Raw genomic sequence first — 18,752 nt, 5'->3', positions numbered from 1 at the left:
CTTAGCTAGAATCTGTGATTCTGTGATATGTGTCACAGCAGTGAAATGTTCTAGATGCGATCATATGTAGCTATACGTTACCGCATGTGAAATGCAACATGTAAAACAAGTAACTAAATTAGTTAGGGAGACATCATCTATTTTCAGTGGTTCCATTGTCCTCAATATTCAAAACCTATATGGGAGCTGTGGCATTACTTACTACCTCTCAAAAATCCTTCTCTATGCCACAGAGTGAGAGCCAAGCTGTTAATGGGGACAGATTGCCAAAAGGATGAGAAGATAGGGAGCTTAACCCTATCTAGATTTTTTCTCAAGGTGTAACAAGGGTGGGAGCAAAAACATCAGCAAGACCTTGTGCATCATTTGTCAGAGCCACTCTTGTGCTGAGCTGACATCCTGATGATTCATACTTTGCCAGGCACTCCATTCAGTTATGGCTGCTCTGTACCACTAAGAGGAATCAAAAATGGAACATGATTAAGTGCTGCTCTGAGTTGTGCCAGTGCATGAATGGGAACTGAAAAGACATGTGAAGACTCATCTGTAGCTAGATAATGGTGTGATACCTATTTGTCATGGAATAAAGAAAGCCTCATTAATAAACAGCAGGGAGAAAACACAAGAGGTATTTTCAGAAAGTCTGCAACAAATAAAAAACAGGTTTTAAACTGTCATTTTGCTAGCTTCAGCAGCACTCTATTTAAAATTATAATAAAATGTATTAGTGCTTGTTTGGAGAACTTGTAACCATGCTAGACCTACAAAAGTCATAGTAGGCCAGTTACAAATAATGATAAAATTAAAAAGATCAGTGCTGCGAAATACTGTCTAGCAGAAGACCACTGTTTTTTTCTGTGGCTTTGAGGTTGATTTCTTTAGTAGTTTTATACTCATCACTGGGTTTGATTCATAGCCACATGATAAAATTCCTCAACCAACATGTGACTATGGGTATTTATCATATTATATTTAGCACTGTTACAAATCTGTAGTATTAGTCTCCTCTCATGCACAAATTTGAAACAGGCTGGTTTAACCGTGGCTTGTTATGAATAAATTTCAGGCTCTAGAAGCTCTGTGTTTCTGTGTAGTGCAGCTGCATACCTAGCAAAGCCTTCTGCACAGCCTTTTCTAATAGCCTTGCAAAGCCTTAGGTCCTGTGCTTAAGGCGAGGCAGAGTACTGTGGCAAGTGTGACTGATGTACATGCTGTTAAACACCAGCTTACACAGTTTCTCAGCACTGGGACTAAATTCCTCAGGTGCTTGTGCTTGAATGGGAAATGGTGGCTTGAATGTGCCACTCTGACCACACTAGTTTTACAGAATAAGCTAGAAACTCTGGCTTCCAGTCAGGTGCTTCCTCTGGTTTATCAGTCACTGGATCTGACTCTTCATACTTGTGGTTACTAATGTCATCATGGATGTTCTTGAAGACATGGCAGAAATCAAGACAGATTTTTTCAGGCTCATCCTTTTCAGTAATCACGTATTTTCCTCACCTGCAGCATGCAACCACTGCAGATAAGGGTCTACTGCCTTAGATGGACATTGTACATACGCAAAAAGACTTAATCACAAACAACTTACTTTTTTTTTTTTTTTTTTTTTGCCATTTTGGTTCTCTGTTGACAGACATTTGTAGACTTTTGACATGTTTCCCCAGAAGACTCGTAAATGTCCACAAAATTCAGACCGCACTGTCCAATAGCCAGCAGTAGAAGAGGGTAGTGCTGATGCTTCCCTAGCTTATAGCCAGAAACACCAGCAGTGGGCAGTGAGACAGCTCTAAGGGTGTCTAATTTCTCAGAGACATACAGAGAATATCCATCTGTTTAGATCTATCCATTATGAAAGACTATTTTCCCAGCAACATAATTATCTCTGCTTACTTTCTTTTTCAGAGCCCTCACCTTGTAAATAGTTTGGAGTCTTTTCTGAAGGAAGGTACTATGTGCATTTAAGAATTATATTTTCTCTGCTAAGAGCTATTTACAGTCTAGGTTGTCATGCTGTTAAGCAGTAACGATCAAGGAACAGAGCATTTCCTAGGAATTAATGGCTTGCTAGGCAGAGTTTAAAGCCTGAGGTACAGTCAGAGGCTATTAACTCCAGCTGGTCGTTAAAAATCCTTCGGAAATACCTTGCTCTAAGGTCAGTATTACTGTTAAAACAAATGTAGGCAGATGGATTTATTTCATGGGTTGCATTTTCAGCTGGTATGCACAGGGCTTTTCTGGAGAATTTACACCTTCTTAACATTAACCAGTCAATTATTTGAGTCACCACTCAGCATTCCAGTCATACAGTTTTAATTATCCTTATTATGAAAAATGGAAGTGTAGCGCTCTGGCAAATTTCATATCAGTTTTTCTGATTAGCCTTTTGCATCTGCTGGCAAATATAGCATCTTTTTTGCCTACCAAGGAAACAAAACCTCTGCTATGAGCATTTATTCCCTAAGAAGTAAGTACTTCATCTTCTTCTCCTAAATATCTAGTGTGTTTGGAGAAAGACATGATCATTCAGACTAACAGCTGGCCAGCAGGCCAAAATGAAAATTTAACACAGGCAGGGTTTTACAGTCTTTAACAAGAGCCTATAAATAATAAATAGTTCAATTTAAAACATCTTCTGGGGAGACAGTGTAGTAGCAAAAGACAAAGTCAAGAAAATACATTTGGAATTGATTTGCTGGAACAGAAAAGGATCATTCAGTGGAATTATTCCTGCTCTGAAGTGGGGATGGGCACAGTCAGGAACAAACGATGGGTTGATTTAAACTCTACAAACTACTGAATAAATCTTGAGACTTATGTGTCTGATAGGTTGTTGCTGTTGTCAAGGCAGACATAAAAGCTACACTAATCATAATCCATAGGCGAGAAAGGTAGAAAGATTTCATATTTTCTCTACTGCATTCTTATACCTCTTCACAGTGGCTGTGGCCTAATTTAAGGTTGGCTGCTTAGCAAACAATGACAAGGCTGTCTAACAAACAATGACCATTCAGGCAGTAAACAGCTATACAAGCAAAAGTATAGTTGCTACATATTATCCACAAGTTCTTCCTTGTACACTCTCAATGTCCCATAACAAGAACATCCTCCCCTCGTGTCCAGAACATCTTCTCTTGTTAATTATCTTCTTGGCCTTCTTTGTGAGTTTTACTAAAGCTGCAAAATTTCACTGTGATATTCTCACGGGTAAATTCTGACTGGCTTCAGGTCTGACTCTGTGAGATTGTCAGTTCAGCTGTCAATCTCCTCAACAGGTCACCTAGCTTTCAGAACAGTCATCTGCACATGGGTTTATATTTTTGTAATAATCAGATTATAAAAAACAAAATGAAAACACAGTAAAAACAGTCACTGAAAATTTGCTATTGCTGCTGGGGTAAAAAAAAAAAAAAGACATTCTGTATACTACAATTCTGTTTCATAAAAAAACATTACTTTTTACTGCCTAATGTGTTTGTACTGGGATAAGACAAATAAGCCTAGGTACAAATAAAGCCTCTTATGCTGCCAATTCTCTAATATTTGCAGTTTTTAACCTCAGTACTGACTTTTAGACTAGAAGTGAGATGACTTTCCTGAAGTTTCTGAGCTTTATCAGTACATAAAACCAATTCTGATCTTGTCAAATGACAGACTTTAATTTCACCAGAGTTTAACTCCCTGGGTGATCACAATTAGAGGGAGCCAGCAGGGCTTTGGGATTTGACTTCACCACTTCTGATAAGACAAAACTAAGTATCAACATATCCCTCTCAGCCACTGTTGGGTCCCTATAAGTAAATGTGGAAATTTCTAAAGTTTTACTGGAAAATTATGTTGCAACAGTGAAAATAATTATTTTCTTAATGTACTCAGAGCTGTAGAGTGAAAGATGATTCCAGGAATCCTGTTGATGTCCTGTTGCACTACAAAATCTTGTATGCCTTCTGCTGCAGTGCACATATAGGTATTTCCTTGCTTTCCATACACAGATACACATATACAGATCCTGATAGGTGTTCCATCCTATTTTAAGATTATTTCCACTAGCATATGAGTATCTTCTACTTTCAAAAATGTTTCAACACCTCAACAATGTGCATATATGTCAACTTAAGGCTTTTAAATACCCCAATCTTGACCTTCATGGAGCTTCACACAATACAGAAAAGTCCTAAGGCACAAATCCTACAAATAGTTACACATTTGCTTAATTTTACAGACTGAGGAGTCCTTTGAGAGTTAAGCACTTAGTAAATATTTGCAGGATTGAAGCTTAAATATTTTTATTGTAATATATTGTTATGCATATAGGAATATGCATATAGGAATATGCCTATATTCCATGACTGTATTAACTGTTCAAATGTAAATTTTCTCTCTCAGTTACCAGTTTCTGATAGCAATATTTGAATGCAGTCCATGATGTCAGATTCCCAACCTGAACTCAAGGCAGTCTAAGAAATGCAGGTTTCTCCAACACAGAAAAAGGTGCTTTCCCAGCTTAGGCTAAAATAGTCGCAAATCCTGCCTGTGGCTGGGCATGAATTATGGACTTTTAAAAAGTGTTTGGAAATCTCTGCTTTTAGTGTAAGAGACAGTGTGTATAAAACCAAATTTTGTCCTTCTAAATGTGCTTCGAGATGAAACATCCGCCCCTTCGACATTAACTGGATAAGTTGCAGCAGTTACAGTGAAAGGATGCCAAGACTAAACTATTTACTTAAAGAATTCCAATGTGTCCATGCACCAAATGGTTTAAGTCTTTCAACCAGGCAATTAATAATAATACCACTATTCCAAAACACAGTTATCAGCACCCCAGATATACACCCGAATTTAGCAATATCTGATTGTCCAACATGTTGCACATTGCCCTGAACAAAAATTTCTCACCAAATGGATAGCTTCAGTCCTTAAATACATATCAGATGTTCAGGAGGTATACTGGCAAAAGATTTAAATGCCTCAAGTTTTAAACTGCAGTTTATCTTCCTGGGGACAAATACTTGGACAAAAAAAAGAAAAAAACCTCACACCTTTGAAAATATTTTTGTTTTCACTGGGTTGTTCCATGAATTAGCTCTTCTTCATATTAACAGACTTCTTTCCTTGTGAGGATAGCTAGGTGTCACTCAGTTGGGTAGAAAGTGTAGTTTTCTTGAACTGAATAGGTTGCATCAGAACAAAAGGAAAATTTCTTGTGGTACTGCACCTTATCATTTATTATTTCTACCTTACCTGATACCTGTTTAGAAGACCTAACTCAAGCATCTCTGTTTTCTTATGTGAAAAGAAGGGGGAGATTAGGGCAAATGGAAGTAAATATCCAAGTGAAAAACATAAGTGAACATATATAAGCAGTATGGAGGTCCAAAACAGAAAGCTGGGAACCAGAAGCAGCCACAAATTTCTGTATTTTAATAAAAGAGATACAGCCACTGCAGCAACATTCAGAGGTCACACATCTGAGTAAGCAACATCCACCAAATTCTGTTTACAAGACTGAAGTCAAGCCAATTGAAATAGTAGATGATGTTCACACGATAATGTTTTTAGATTTCACAAAGGATTAAACTAATCAATGCCCAAAGTTCCTGTGTTTTACTGCTATGCCAGAACCACTAATGACAATGCCCAGAATAACAATTTGGAAGCAATTTATTCTTTAGAAAGATGATTTAGTGAGGCATATATATACACATCTTGGAGTCAGCATTTTATGTGGAAATCCTCTTTAAGAGGATTCCAGGTGTCCTTTTATTTTTTCCTGGTGTTTTCCTCTTTATTTGATCTCATGTACTGCAAAGATTACTGTAGAGAGAACCTAACAAAGATGATTTTGCATAAACTTCTTGAATGTGTATAATTTTTTCTACACAGCAGCATACAAAGTTGAACATTTCATAGAGGCAATGTCTTCTTTCAGCCACTTGCAAACAACATGCAATTTTGTATGCTCTGGAGTGCTGTACATCATTGTTCCTGGGCTAAGACAGTAAACTGCCTAAATGGGCACGTACCTAGACATGCAATTTTTATCAGAGGGTGTGTGAATAAGACCAGTATCGTGGCTGAGTTTCTGCTGACCCAGTGAACATCTGTTTTCAGCAACATGTTTTTGAGACACATATGAAGATCATGAAGTAAATAGCTGACCAGACTACATGATCTAAACTCTTTGCATTAGCATGAATTCTGTGTATCATATTTCCACATTCACTTCAGCTCATCTTACCTCAACTAGTTACAGAAAAATCCTTCCTCAGTGTCTCCTCCTGAGTAATGCATGGAACTTTCCTTCCACAGAAATGCACAAGGGAATTTAAACCCTGATCAAGATACAGGAGAGAATTCAAATCAAGTTTAATTGTCTGAAGCTTAGAGTCACACATTTTTTAATTAGTCTGAAAGATTGCACAGTTTGTACCTTTATTAATTTTCTACTTCAGGACCATTCAAAACCCATCCTATTAAAGAAGCAATAGGCCATTTAGGAAAATGCAATGATAACAAGTTAATCTCTGAAAGCACTGAGGTAACTAATCCAATAATTATGGCATAATTTTTGTTTAGTATCCTGTAAGGCACAGATCACAAATCTATTTTTTCCATTACAGTGGCAGAAGAAATCTTAATAAAAGGGCCCCCTTATGAAATATGCTGCAGCTCAAAAAGCTCTTGAGAAAATACTCTGACCCCATATTGCCATTCAAGACAATCATATTGGATCAAAGGTCTGCTGGGATATGGAGCATCTGTGGTGGATGAAAGGCTTAGATTTTATCAGTTATTGTAAGATATAATCATCAAAGAATGGGAAAGGATTAATGGAACAAAATAAGTAAGATGTGTAGCCACTTTTAATTTTGAAACATAAAGAACTCAGTATTTTCCTGACAATTTACTACTGTAATTTTACTGTAGATTACTACTATCCGTTATGATTTTCATGTATTTTCAAGTGACAATACAGCACCCTCTGTTTTCCCAACAATGCAGCACTGGGTGCAAGTCTGAAAACAGAGCAGCAGTTAAACAGATGACCAAGTATCACATTTAAGCCATGATTTACAATGGTGAATGTTTCCAGAACCCACTTCCTTTGGAACGAAGTATAGCAAGAAATAAAAGAGAAAAAGGCTTTGGTAGTTCTTTCCTACCTCTGTAGGGTGGAACAAAGAGGTCAGCATTCATCCAACAGAGAAACCATAGCTGAGTTCTCAGTGCTTCTGAAAATTTAGTAACCTCTTTTGGTGCCTTAATAAAATTGTAAAGTCCCAAAGAGGGCCAAAGGATAAATCAAACCCAAAAGGGACCTGTAGGAAGGCAGGATTTGCTTTTCCCTTGCTTCAGTTAACACAGTGTCAGTCTTTTTTATTGTGGCTCTTTCCTGCTTGTTTTTAAGGAGTGCTTTGTTACCAAAGCTTTATAGAAACAAATATTTGAGATGTTATCTTGATGAGAAAGGTTCTTTGATCATAGATGTGCATCTATGAATTTGCAAGCAGAATTTCTGAAGTTAAATAACATCGTTATTTTCTGTGTATTCTTAGTAAGGTTATGCTCCATATACAGCCAGTCACAAAATCCTATTTGCCTCTTAAATCCTTTTTATAAAAAAAAAAATCACTAAAAATTACAGACTAGATCTTGAAAAAAAGAATCTACTCATAGGCAAAACAGAAAAAAATATACAATGCATTCTTCCCTGTTGGCTGATTTTGTTGGAGCAGAATTTCAGAAGAAAAGGATCTACAACAATACTAACCCTTCTTATATTTGGGGGTTTTCTTGTGTCACTGAAAATTTTGAAAAAAGGGACAGCAAAGGGGGTAAAATGTCAACTGAAGCACATTTTTAAGAGAATATAACCTCCACTTTCCAACACAAGACTACTTCTCTCCGTTCTATGAATTGCAAGTGCTTTATTTACCCCGGGAAGGTCTTGCCTTCAGACAATGTCTTGAGGTTCCTGGAGCATTTGGCAGAGAACATTCTGACACAGCTGGTGAGTGAGCCAACTAGGGACAGCAGCTTCTGGACCTGCTGTTTGCAAACAGAGAACGTCTGGTGGGTGATGTGATCGCTAGAGGCCATCTTGGGCACAGCAGTCACAAAATGATGGGAGTTTTTGGTTCTCAGAGATATAAGGAGGGGTGACAGGAGAACTGGTGCTTGGGACTTCTGGAGGGCAGAGTTTGGCCTGTTTAGGAGATTGGTTGAGAGACTCCCTTGGGCAGCAGTCCTGAAGGGCAAAGGAGTCCAAGAAGGCTGGACATGCTTTAAGAAGGAAATCCTAAATGCACAGAAGCACAGGAGCTGTCCCCATATGCTGAAACACAAGCATCCAGGGAAGACCAGCTTGGCTGAACATAGAGCTTTGGCTGGAATTCAGGGAAAAAAGAAGAGTTTATGACCTTTGGAAGAAGCAACAGACAACTCAAGAGAACTGGAAGGATTTTGTGAGTTTATGCAGTGAGGAAATTAAAAGGGCCAAGTCCAATGAGATCCTAATCTGGCTATGCCATAAAAGACAATAAAAAATGCTTTGGCAAATACATCAGCAACAAGTAGAGATCTAAGGAGAATCTCCATTCTTAACTGGGTGCAGAGGGAAACACAGTGACAAAGGATGAGGAAAGAAGGCTGATGTACTTAATGCCTTCTTTGACTCAGACTTTAATAGCAAGACCAGTTGTCCTCAGGGTACTCAGCCCCCTGGGCTGAAAGACAGAGACGAGGAACAGAATAAGCCCTCATGACCCAGGAGGAAATGATCAACAGCCTGAAACATCTCTTAGATGCACACAGGTCTATGGGGCTGAATGGGATCTATCCAAGGGTTCTGAGGACACTGGTGGAAGTTCTCACAGAGCCACTTTTCATCATTTACCAGCACTCCTGGTAAATGGACCCAGTTGACTGGAAGTTAGCAAATGTGACCCATTTACCGTCTACAAAAGGGTCAGAAGAAGAATCCAGGGAACTACAGACCTGTTAGCCGGACCTTGGTGCTGGGGACTGTCCTGGAGCAGGTCATCCTGAGTGCCATTATGTCACAGAATATGTGCAAGATAACCAGGGGATCAGACTCAGCCAGTGTGGGTTTGTGAAAGGCAGGTCCTGTTTGACCAACCTGATCACCTTCTGTGGCCAGGTGACCAACTTAATGGAAGAGGGAAAGGCTGTGGATGTTGTCTACATGGACTTTAATAAAGCCTTTGACATCATTTCCCACAGCAGTCTCCTGGAACAGCTGGTTACTGATGGCCTGCATGAGTGTATCTTTTGCTGGATTAAGTACTGGCTCAATGGCTAGGCCCAAATATTTGTGTTTAGTGGAATTACATCCAGTTGACGTCCAGTCACTAGTGGGGCTCCCCAGGGCTCAGTGTTGGGTCCAAGTCCTATTTACATCTTTATCAAATATTTGGATGAGGAGATCAAGTGCCCCCTCAGTCAGTTCCCAGAGGACACCAAGTTGGGTGGGAGTGCTGATCTGCAAGAGGGTAGGAAAGCTCTGCAGAAGGATCTGGACAGACTGGATCAATGGGCCAAGGCCAATGGTACGTGATTCATGGAGAAGTGCTGAGTCCTTGTTGGGGTTTTAGTTTAGTCTTAGTTTTTTTTCCTGTTAAAGGAATTTTCTCCCATATGCATGTTGCTAGGGGACAAATAGCTGTACTTAAGAAAGACAAAAAGGGGAGTGGGGCGGGCCTGGCTACTCCTTTGTCTACACCTGGGTGTGGGGTCAGTTCGCTCTGAGCGTCCGGAGAGAGAAGCTGCAGAGAAAGGAGCTGCTGCTTCTTTCTTTTTGGCCGTTCTTTCTTCCTGCTGGAAACAACGCCGGGACCCCAAAAGCCGCTTTCCCTGCCCTGCTGGAGGCCGGGCTGTGGCCGCCCTGCCCCGCTGCTGCTTCGAGCTTTCGCTACGCTGTAGCCCTGCTCGCCCTGCCTGCCTGGGCCTCCGTGGGGTTCTCCCATCTGGATACATCTCGCCTGCCACCCGGGATTTGCGTCCGTCCCTGCCGCTCCAGCCTGCCGTTCTAGCCTGCCGTTTCAGCCTGCTGTTCCTGAGAGCCCGGGATCAGCTGCCCAGGGGTTTGTGAAGCCTTTGTTCCATCCCTTCCCGGGATCCCAGGGCGCCAGAGCCGCGGGTTTCCCGAGCTCGCTCCGGAGCGCCCCCTGCAGCCGCGGGGGAACCATCGCACCTGCCCTGCTCACCGGGAGCCGCCAGCGCCCCTGCCGGCTGCGAGCGGAACTGCACCCGAGGGGAAAGGGCCCGACAGCCGAGAAGGCTGGCACTGGGTTTGTGATTGCTGTTACTGCCAGAGTTGTTGTTGTTTTGTTTGACTGGTTATATACATATATATATATATAGTAAAGAACTGTTATTCCTATTTCCCACATCTTTGCCTAAAGGCTCTTGATTTCAAAATATAATAACTTGGAGGGAAAAGGGGTTATATCTGCCACTTCAAGGGGGGCCTCTGCCTTCCTTAGCAGACCCCTGTCTTTCAAAACCGAGACAGTCCTGCACTGGCCACAACAACCCCCACGCAGGACTACAGACTGGGGGCAGAGTGGCTGGAAAGCTGCCTGGTGGAAAAAGACCTGGGGGTGCTGAGCATGAGCCAGTGTGTGCCCAGGTGGCCAAGAAGGCCAATGGCATCCTGGCCTGTATCAGCAATAGTGTGGCCAGCAGGACCAGGGCAGGGATTGTTCCCCTGTACTCAGCACTGGTGAGGCCACACCTCAAATGCTGTGTTCAATTCTGGGCCTGTCACTGTAAGAAGGACATTGAGGGGCTGGGGCATGTCCAGAGAAGGGCAACAGAAATGAGGTAGGGTCTGGAGCACACGTCCTGTGAGAAGGCTGAGGGAGCTGGGGATGTTTTAGCCTGGAGAAAAGGGCGGCGAGGGGAGATCTTATCCCTTTCTTACAACTACCTGAAAGATTGTAGCAAAGTAGGGGGAGGTCTGTTCTCACAGGCAGCAGAAGACAGGACAAGAGAAAATTGCCTCAAGTTGCACCAGGGGAGGTTTAGATTGGATATTAGGAAAAATTTCTTCATTGACAGGGTAGTCAGGCATTGGAATAGGCTGTTCTGTTGGTGATGGCATCATCACTCCTGGAAGCGTTCAAAAGGTGTGTAGATGTGGCACTTGGGGACATGGTGGTGAACATGATAGTGCTGGGTTACTGGTTGGACTTGATTATCTTAATGGTCTTTTCCAACCTTATCAATTCCATAATTTTATGACCAGAGTTCAGGGATTGAAAAACACCCGCCAAGATGCACATATAACAAATTCCCACAGAAAAGCCAGAAAAAACCCAGGAAAAGCCAGCACTCCCAGCTGACCCACAAGCGATGGCTTCCTAAGCAGTCCTACTGCAGTGCTTCTTCATGAGGGCTTCCAGAGCCTTTGCTTTTTCACATACTTAGTCTGTCCGATGGCATGTGAGAAATAATATGGTGCTTATTAAGGGGATATGTGTTCTCTGGAACTGGAAAAAAGCATCAGCTGGGTCACAGCCCACTTCTGGGTCTGACACACAATTTCAATGGGAAAAAATTAAGTGTTATTCCAAGTATCCATGCAAAGAAGACCTTAAAGAGAAAGGTACTCTGAGGCCAGAGAAAATAATTTTAAATGACACAGTGCAGTGTCTTCAATTCAAAGCCTGTTGTTTCTATTACATGTACATTAAGGAAGCTAAGAACACCACTTCCAGTAAGTCAGTACCCTTCCATTCTGCTTAATCCTATTTGTACTCCAAAGAAATGAATCGAAACAACAGGACTGTGGAAGGGAGGCCTAGAGACTACGATAGTGTGTAGAACAGTGCAGAGGAAAATTCTTTAGGGAAAGTCAGGGAAGCCAGCCCCCAGACCAAGGGAAAACACTTCTCTGGAGCCTCTTCTTCTAAGGTTCCCTTTTGTAAACAACAAAAATTAAAGCAGAATCAGAAAATGAAGCAATGTGCGCTGGGAATGTCAGCCCCAAGGAAATTGTGAAATCCAAGGTGCAACGTCCTGTATTTTGGGAGACTTTTAATACATTACAGGACAAAAAAGCACATGCAAAAACATAAGCCTACCTGGTATTTATCTTGGACTCAATGCTAAAATAACTTGCCAGTAGCAAATTCCATACACTGAAACCACAGTTCTTACTACACACTCGTGTGTTTCCCATCATACACACTCACACACATAGACACACACAGATTGCATAGAAAAACACTCAAAAAGCCAGCATCAACATTATAAAAAAAAATCCCCCAAAGCAAGTTATCACCTCACCTCTGTGTAGGAACACTGGGCTCTTATGCTCAGCATGCAGGCACAGCCAAACCTCCCTTGTCCATCTGAATGACACCCCTGGTCATTTTACACAAACTTCAAATGCACCTTTTAAAGAAATTTTTGTGAGTCCTCCCACATGGGCTCAGGTATAGTTCTCTCTATTTCTCTTTCTGCTGTTTCCTTTACTTTCTACTACACAGCTCACAAGCTTATTTTCTTCTCTGTGTTTCAGCATCCCTTTGCCCTGCATCTACCAAGGCAAACAAACCAGCACCACTGCATCTGTGTGTGTACTACTTCATGCAGAATATCCAGGTCCCATGTTGCCAAGCTGAAACAAGTCTCATTAGTAGCAAAACTCAAACTTTCTTCTATGTATTTTTTTCAGTTGCACCACTCACATCCAGTTTCTACCCTACTTTAGTTCTTATTTAATTTTTCCAGTTTGAATGGTCCTAGTTACTTACCGTGACTGTGAAACAAAGGATTTAACTATTCAGAGCCCATGTCACTTTTTGTTAGAAGAATCTTGGGCTTTCTCTATTAATATTTTTTCTGCTAAATATATCTGATAAAAATGGCTTTCAAAAATGTAAACTCTCCATTGGACTAATGCAAAATCTGAATCATAAAACAATTTGTGAAACATACACAAAACAGAAAGTCAACAAAATAGAAAAAATGCAGGTAATAATTTCCCAGGGAATATGCTCTGAAGGCTTCTTACAGAGATTTATTTTTTGAGATTCCTCAGGCCTGCCCAGCCCCAAATCAAAATTGTAATATCTTACAACAGATCTTGTATTTCTGCACTAGCTCTTTTCATTGGCTTTTTGAAACAATTCAAACTGCATCTCACAGGTATCTGTGGTCATAGCTCCATTCACTAGCTAACCGTGAGCCATGCTGACATCCCTGTGAGGATGTACAAGAGGGAAAGCAAGGAAGAGGAAGGGCAAAGAGAGAAAGAGGTGTTGTGATTAAAATAATATTTAAATTAAAAGGACAACACCCCCCCGCACCTCAACTATTGCCCTACATAGATCTGGTTCCACAGAGGTAATGGTGCAGTAATTTTCTTGACTTAAAAGGTTTTCTAAGATTTAAACAGAAGGAAAATTAAAAGGTGATAAATTAATACAGAATGGCAAAACCAGAATACAATTATAAAGTATCACAATGATAAGAGAAAGACTGTCTATAATGGCAGTGACCTGGAGGCCTAGGTTTATAGTTCACAAGGCTATCCCAGCAAAACTCTTCTGTACATTTCAGATGGGTGTGAGAAAGGTCCCTCCCACAAACAAAATCTGCTGCTTGTTGTTTCTCCTTGTGCAACTTTCTGCTCCAGATGCAGCTCAAAAAGACTCCTGAAGTATGTGAATCCCTTCATGAACTCCCAGAGTACCACTGACTAAAGAGTACCACTGACTAAATTACAATTACAGCTGAAGGCAAAAAAACCCTGCATTTTTTTTGCTTGATTCTCAACCTCAGCTACATGCAACTAGCTCAAGAATGAGCTGAAGCCTCAGCAGTCAGAAATCTTTGTACCTTTTGTAGTCAACAACAGCAGAAGACGCCTCCGTAGAGATGACCCATTGTGTCCAAGTCACATACTGTGGATTAAAGGAAGAGTATGAATAGTGTAACCAGAAGCACAGTTTTCACTGTGTACTGATGGACCAAACCATTAAAGATTAATGCAAATTTAGGTTTGCAGATTTACCTATGAATAATTCCACTGATGACAATATAAAAGCAATATTTTCTTAGAGCTCTTAAATGCCCTTGCTGAGTCATGGCTTATTCCCATCAGATTTTTCAGCAATTTCCATGCTCCATGTATACTTATTTAAATAATAAAATGTTCAAATGTTCAGAATAGTGTAGCATGACACAGCATAGAACAGAACAGAACAGACTGTTTCAGTTGGCAGGGATCTACAGTGATCATCTAGCCCTACCACCCGATCAGGGCTGACCAGAAAAGTTAAATCCTATTATTAAGGGCATTGTTCAAATGCTTCTTTTTAAGTTACTAACAGGCACGGGGCATTGACAACCTCTCTAGGAATCCTGTGCTATTGTTTGACTACCCTCTCAAGGAAAGAAATTCTTCTGAATTTCAGGTCTGAACTTTCTATAATGTGAGGTCTCCAGAAATATCCCACGCCTTGCAGCCAAGCTCCCCCCAGGAGAGACCTATGTTCCTCTGTGCAGCCCCAGAGTCGTGGTGCCTGGCCTGCCCTCGCTGCTTTCTGCCTTTCCACCCATTCCAGCTGCATGCCTGGGGCCGTCTGGGACCATCTTTGGCCTTGGCATGGGGACCTGGGTCTTCCTTTGCAGCTTGGCCGCAGCTCCTGGTGCCAAACCCAGCAGCTGCCCTCTGTCCCTCTGCTCATTTTGCATGGTCAGCTTGGCTGCAGGAGGGGATCTGTGTCAGAGGAAGGTGAGGAGCCTGGGGAGCACAGAGGAGAAGAGTTTTTCTGTGGGGTTCTCTCACAGCAAGTTGTCCTGGTGGACATCCTGCAGAGAGCATGTGATGGGGAGAGTAGTGGGGTGGTGGTGGAGGTGCTGGGGAGCTGAACGAAGAGTCAGAATCACCAAATCATTTAGGTTGAAAGAGAACCTGAGATCATTTGAATCCAGCCTTTGACTGATCAGCACTGTCAGCTAGATCATAACACTGAGTGCCATGTCCAGTCATTTCTTGTACACCTCCAGAGATGCTGTCATGGGTTAGCAAGCATAGTCCCGGAAGTGATGTCTTTGCTAAGGGGTGCTTACAGCTTCCTCTGTGACCTGATAGAACCTATCAGCTGGCCAGTTTGAATATGGACAATTCTTTAAGCCGCTTAAAGTTGTGACCACCTCTGTGATCCACATTTAAGAATAGTAAACCCCGAGGCAGAGTCTCTCTCTCGTTTCCCGTGCTGGGACAGGTGGCTGTGGGCCCCGTGCGGGGCCAGCGGGCCCAGCCCAGGCCCTGCTCGGGCCAGGCTGGGCCGGGCCACGGCCATCCTGGAGCTGATGGGCCCTGTTCCATCCGTGGAACCCCCCCCACAGCCCTGCTGTGGGCAGCTGGAGTGGCTCGGCTCCCCCTCTCCAGTGCAGCCAAGATTCAGCTGAAGCTGCCCTGCTGTCCAGCAAAAGATCATGGGACCAACAGCGATAAGCGACATTCCAGCTGCAAGGCCGAGGTGAGATTAACCCTTTTAGTGCTGTGAAGAGCTGAAAACCTGAGGGAAGAGAAAGAGGAGATGCTTAAAGCTGAAATTCTGTTGTGAAGCTATGATATGTCAGAGTACCCATTGTAATTTCATGAAGCCATGGGGGGTGAAGCGTTCAGCTTGTACTTGTGAGCAAAAGCACCTGCGCTGAGATAGGCAGATGCTGACGCAGCTGTAATTTCATGAGAAGTTTGAACAGGGAGAGATGGAAGCGATGAGGACTTTTGCTCCAAATGGAAAAGGAGAAACCTCAGTTCCTAGAGATGTTCCCAGAGATAGTCCTAAAGATGAAGAAGACCCTTTGCTCCCAGGGAAGGAGAAGGGCCTCTGTTCTTAGAGATGAAATGCTCCCAGAAATGGGTGAAGAGAACTTTTGTTTCTGAACAGCTCAACCTTAAAATTTTACCCTGGTAATTCAAGAGTGGACCCTCGAAAGCAGTTGTGGGAAAAGCTGCAAGTCGTGGGAAGGGACTCACATGTGAGCAGAGAACCAACCTGGGTGGCTGTCTCATTCTGATAATGTTTTCATAGCATGGGCAAGAGAGACGACTCTTCCTAAACGGACTGAACAAGGTTATTATGGAAGTGGTAAACTGACTGAACATCTTAAGGGTTGTCTTTTTACACTGTCAGTGGGAGAAGGGAAAAAAGTGGGGGGAGGAGAAGAGTTCTGAAGGTGTGGTATAATTTTTTTTCTCTTCTTTTAGGTCTGTTAATAAACTTCTTTATATTCTTTCAAGTTTGGTGCCTGTTTTGTGTTTTTTCTAATTCTTGTCTCACAGAAGATAAACAGTAATAAGTATTTTGGACCAAACCACTACACTAAATTGGTGTTTCTGCCCAGTTACAAACTGAACCCGCTACAGATGGTTGATGCCACCACCTCCCTGGGCAGTTCATTCAAAGGTTTAACAGCCCCTCCCATGAAGAAATTCTTCCTGATGTACAGCCTGAACTGCCCTTCTCACAGTTTGAGGCTGTCTTCTTTTATCCTGTCACTTTCTGCATGGGAGAAGAAGACAAATCCCACCTGGCTGCACCGTCCTTTCTGGCAGTTGTAGAGAGCAGTAAGGTCTCTTCTGAGCCTCCTTTACTCCAGGCTAAACAACCCCAGCTCCCTCAGCTGCTCCTCACAGGACTTGTGCTCCAGACCCTTCACCAGCTCTGCTGCCCTTCTCTGGACACACCCCAGCACCTCAATGTCTTTCGTGTAGTGAGGGACCCAGGACTGAACACAGTATTTGAGGTGTGGCCTCACCAGTGCTGAGTACAGGGCGACAATCACTGCCCTGGTCCTGCTGGCCACCCTATTGCTGATACAGGCCAGGATGCCATTGGCCTTCTTGGCCACCTGGGCACACTGCTGGATCATGTTCAACACCCCCAGGTCTTTTTCCACCAGGCAGCCTTCCAGCCACTCTTCTCCAAGACTGTAGCATGGCATGGGGTTGTGGCTGAAGTGCAGGACCCAGCACTTGCTGTGTTGAATTTCATGCAATTGGTTTCAGCCTGTTCAGATCCCTTTGCAGAGCCTTCTGATGCACCAGTAGATTGACACTCCCACCCAACTTGTTGTCATCTGGGAACTGACTCAGGGGGCATTTGATACCCTCATCTAGATCATCAATAAAGATGTTAAACAGAACTGGCCCCAACACTGATCCCTGGGGAACTCCACTAGTGGCAGGCCACCAAGTAGTTGTGGCACCATTCATCACCTCTCTCTGGGCCCATCCAGTTCTTAATCCAGCAAACAGGGCACCCACCCAAGCCATGGACTACCAGCTTTTCCAGGAGAACGCTGTGGGAGACAGTATCAAAGGCTTCGCTGAAGGTAGACAACATCCACAGCCCTTCCCTCATCCACTGGGCAGGTCATGTGGGCATAGATGGAGATCAGGTTGGTCAGACAGGACCTGCCTTTCCCAAAGCCCTGCTGGCTGGGCCTCATCCCCTGGTTGTCCTGTATGTGCTGTGTGATGGCACTCAAGAGGATTTGTTCTGTAACCTTCCCTGGCACCAGGGTCAGGCCAACAGTCTTGTAGTTCCCCAGATCCTCCTTCCAGTCCTTCTTGTGGATGGGTGCCACACTGGCCAACCTTCAGACATCTGGGATCTCAGTTAGCCAGGACTGATGATAAATGATGGAGAGAGGCTTAGTGAGAACTTCTGCCAGCTCCATCAGCACCTTTGGGTGGATCCCATCTGACTCCACAGACTTGTGGCTGTCTAAGTGGCACAGCAGATCACTAACAACTTCCTCCTGGATTGCAGGGGGTCTGTCCTGCTCCCTATCCCTGTCTACCAGCTCAGGGGGCTGGCTGCCCTGAGGATAACTGGGCTTTCTGTTAAAGACTGTGGCAAAGAAGGCATTAAGTACCCCAGCCTTTTCCTCATCCTTGGTGACTCTGTTCCCTTCCATGTCCAATAAAGGATGGAGATTTTCCTTGGCTCTCCTTTTGTTGTTAAAGCATTTATAAAACCACTTTTTATAATCTTTCACAGCAGTGGCCAGACTGAATTCTAGTTGAGCTTTCTAGTTTTCTTTCTACATGACCTAAAGACATCCTTTTACCCTTCCTGAGTTGCCTGCCCCCTCTTCCAAAGGTCATAAGCTCTCCTTTTTTTTCCCTGAGCTCCTGTGAAAGTTCCTTGCTCAGCCAGGGCAGTAGTCTTCCCCACTGGCTTGTCTTTTGGGCCATAGGGTCGGCAAGCTGCAAAGATTTGAGCTCAAGGGATGGAAAGACCAAACAGAAAAGCCACATTTTTTGCGCTCCATTGTGCTAAAGTTTGTATCCCCTCTGCACACATGACATCCTAATTCATCTAGGTGACTCACAGATCCAGCATGTCTTAACTGGCAGCTTGAGTTAAGCCTGGAGAAGAGCCTGTGAGAATGCTTGGATTAGCGGAACAGACTAAAACACAAGATGCCTTGTGTTCCGTGCATCATTAACCCTAAATACAATCTTCTCCACTGCAGGCTTATCTTGCACCAATGGCAAGCAGGCCTAGCTGCTGTGGCAGCAGAAACACTAGCGACACATCCAGTTACGACTGTGAAAATGGAGAGTGGAAGTGTTCATAAGGAAAGCTGTGATAAGTGGCCTGGATGACACTGCAGACAACTGAGTATCTGAGGGAGAGATTTCTTTTGCTTACATAGTGTCTGTAGGAGCAAAATAATATCTGCAGCATCAAATA

The sequence above is a fragment of the Corvus moneduloides genome, chromosome Z, assembly GCF_009650955.1.
Source record: "Corvus moneduloides isolate bCorMon1 chromosome Z, bCorMon1.pri, whole genome shotgun sequence".
Classification (NCBI taxonomy): domain Eukaryota; kingdom Metazoa; phylum Chordata; class Aves; order Passeriformes; family Corvidae; genus Corvus; species Corvus moneduloides.
Note: the sequence above shows the minus strand (reverse complement) of the source record.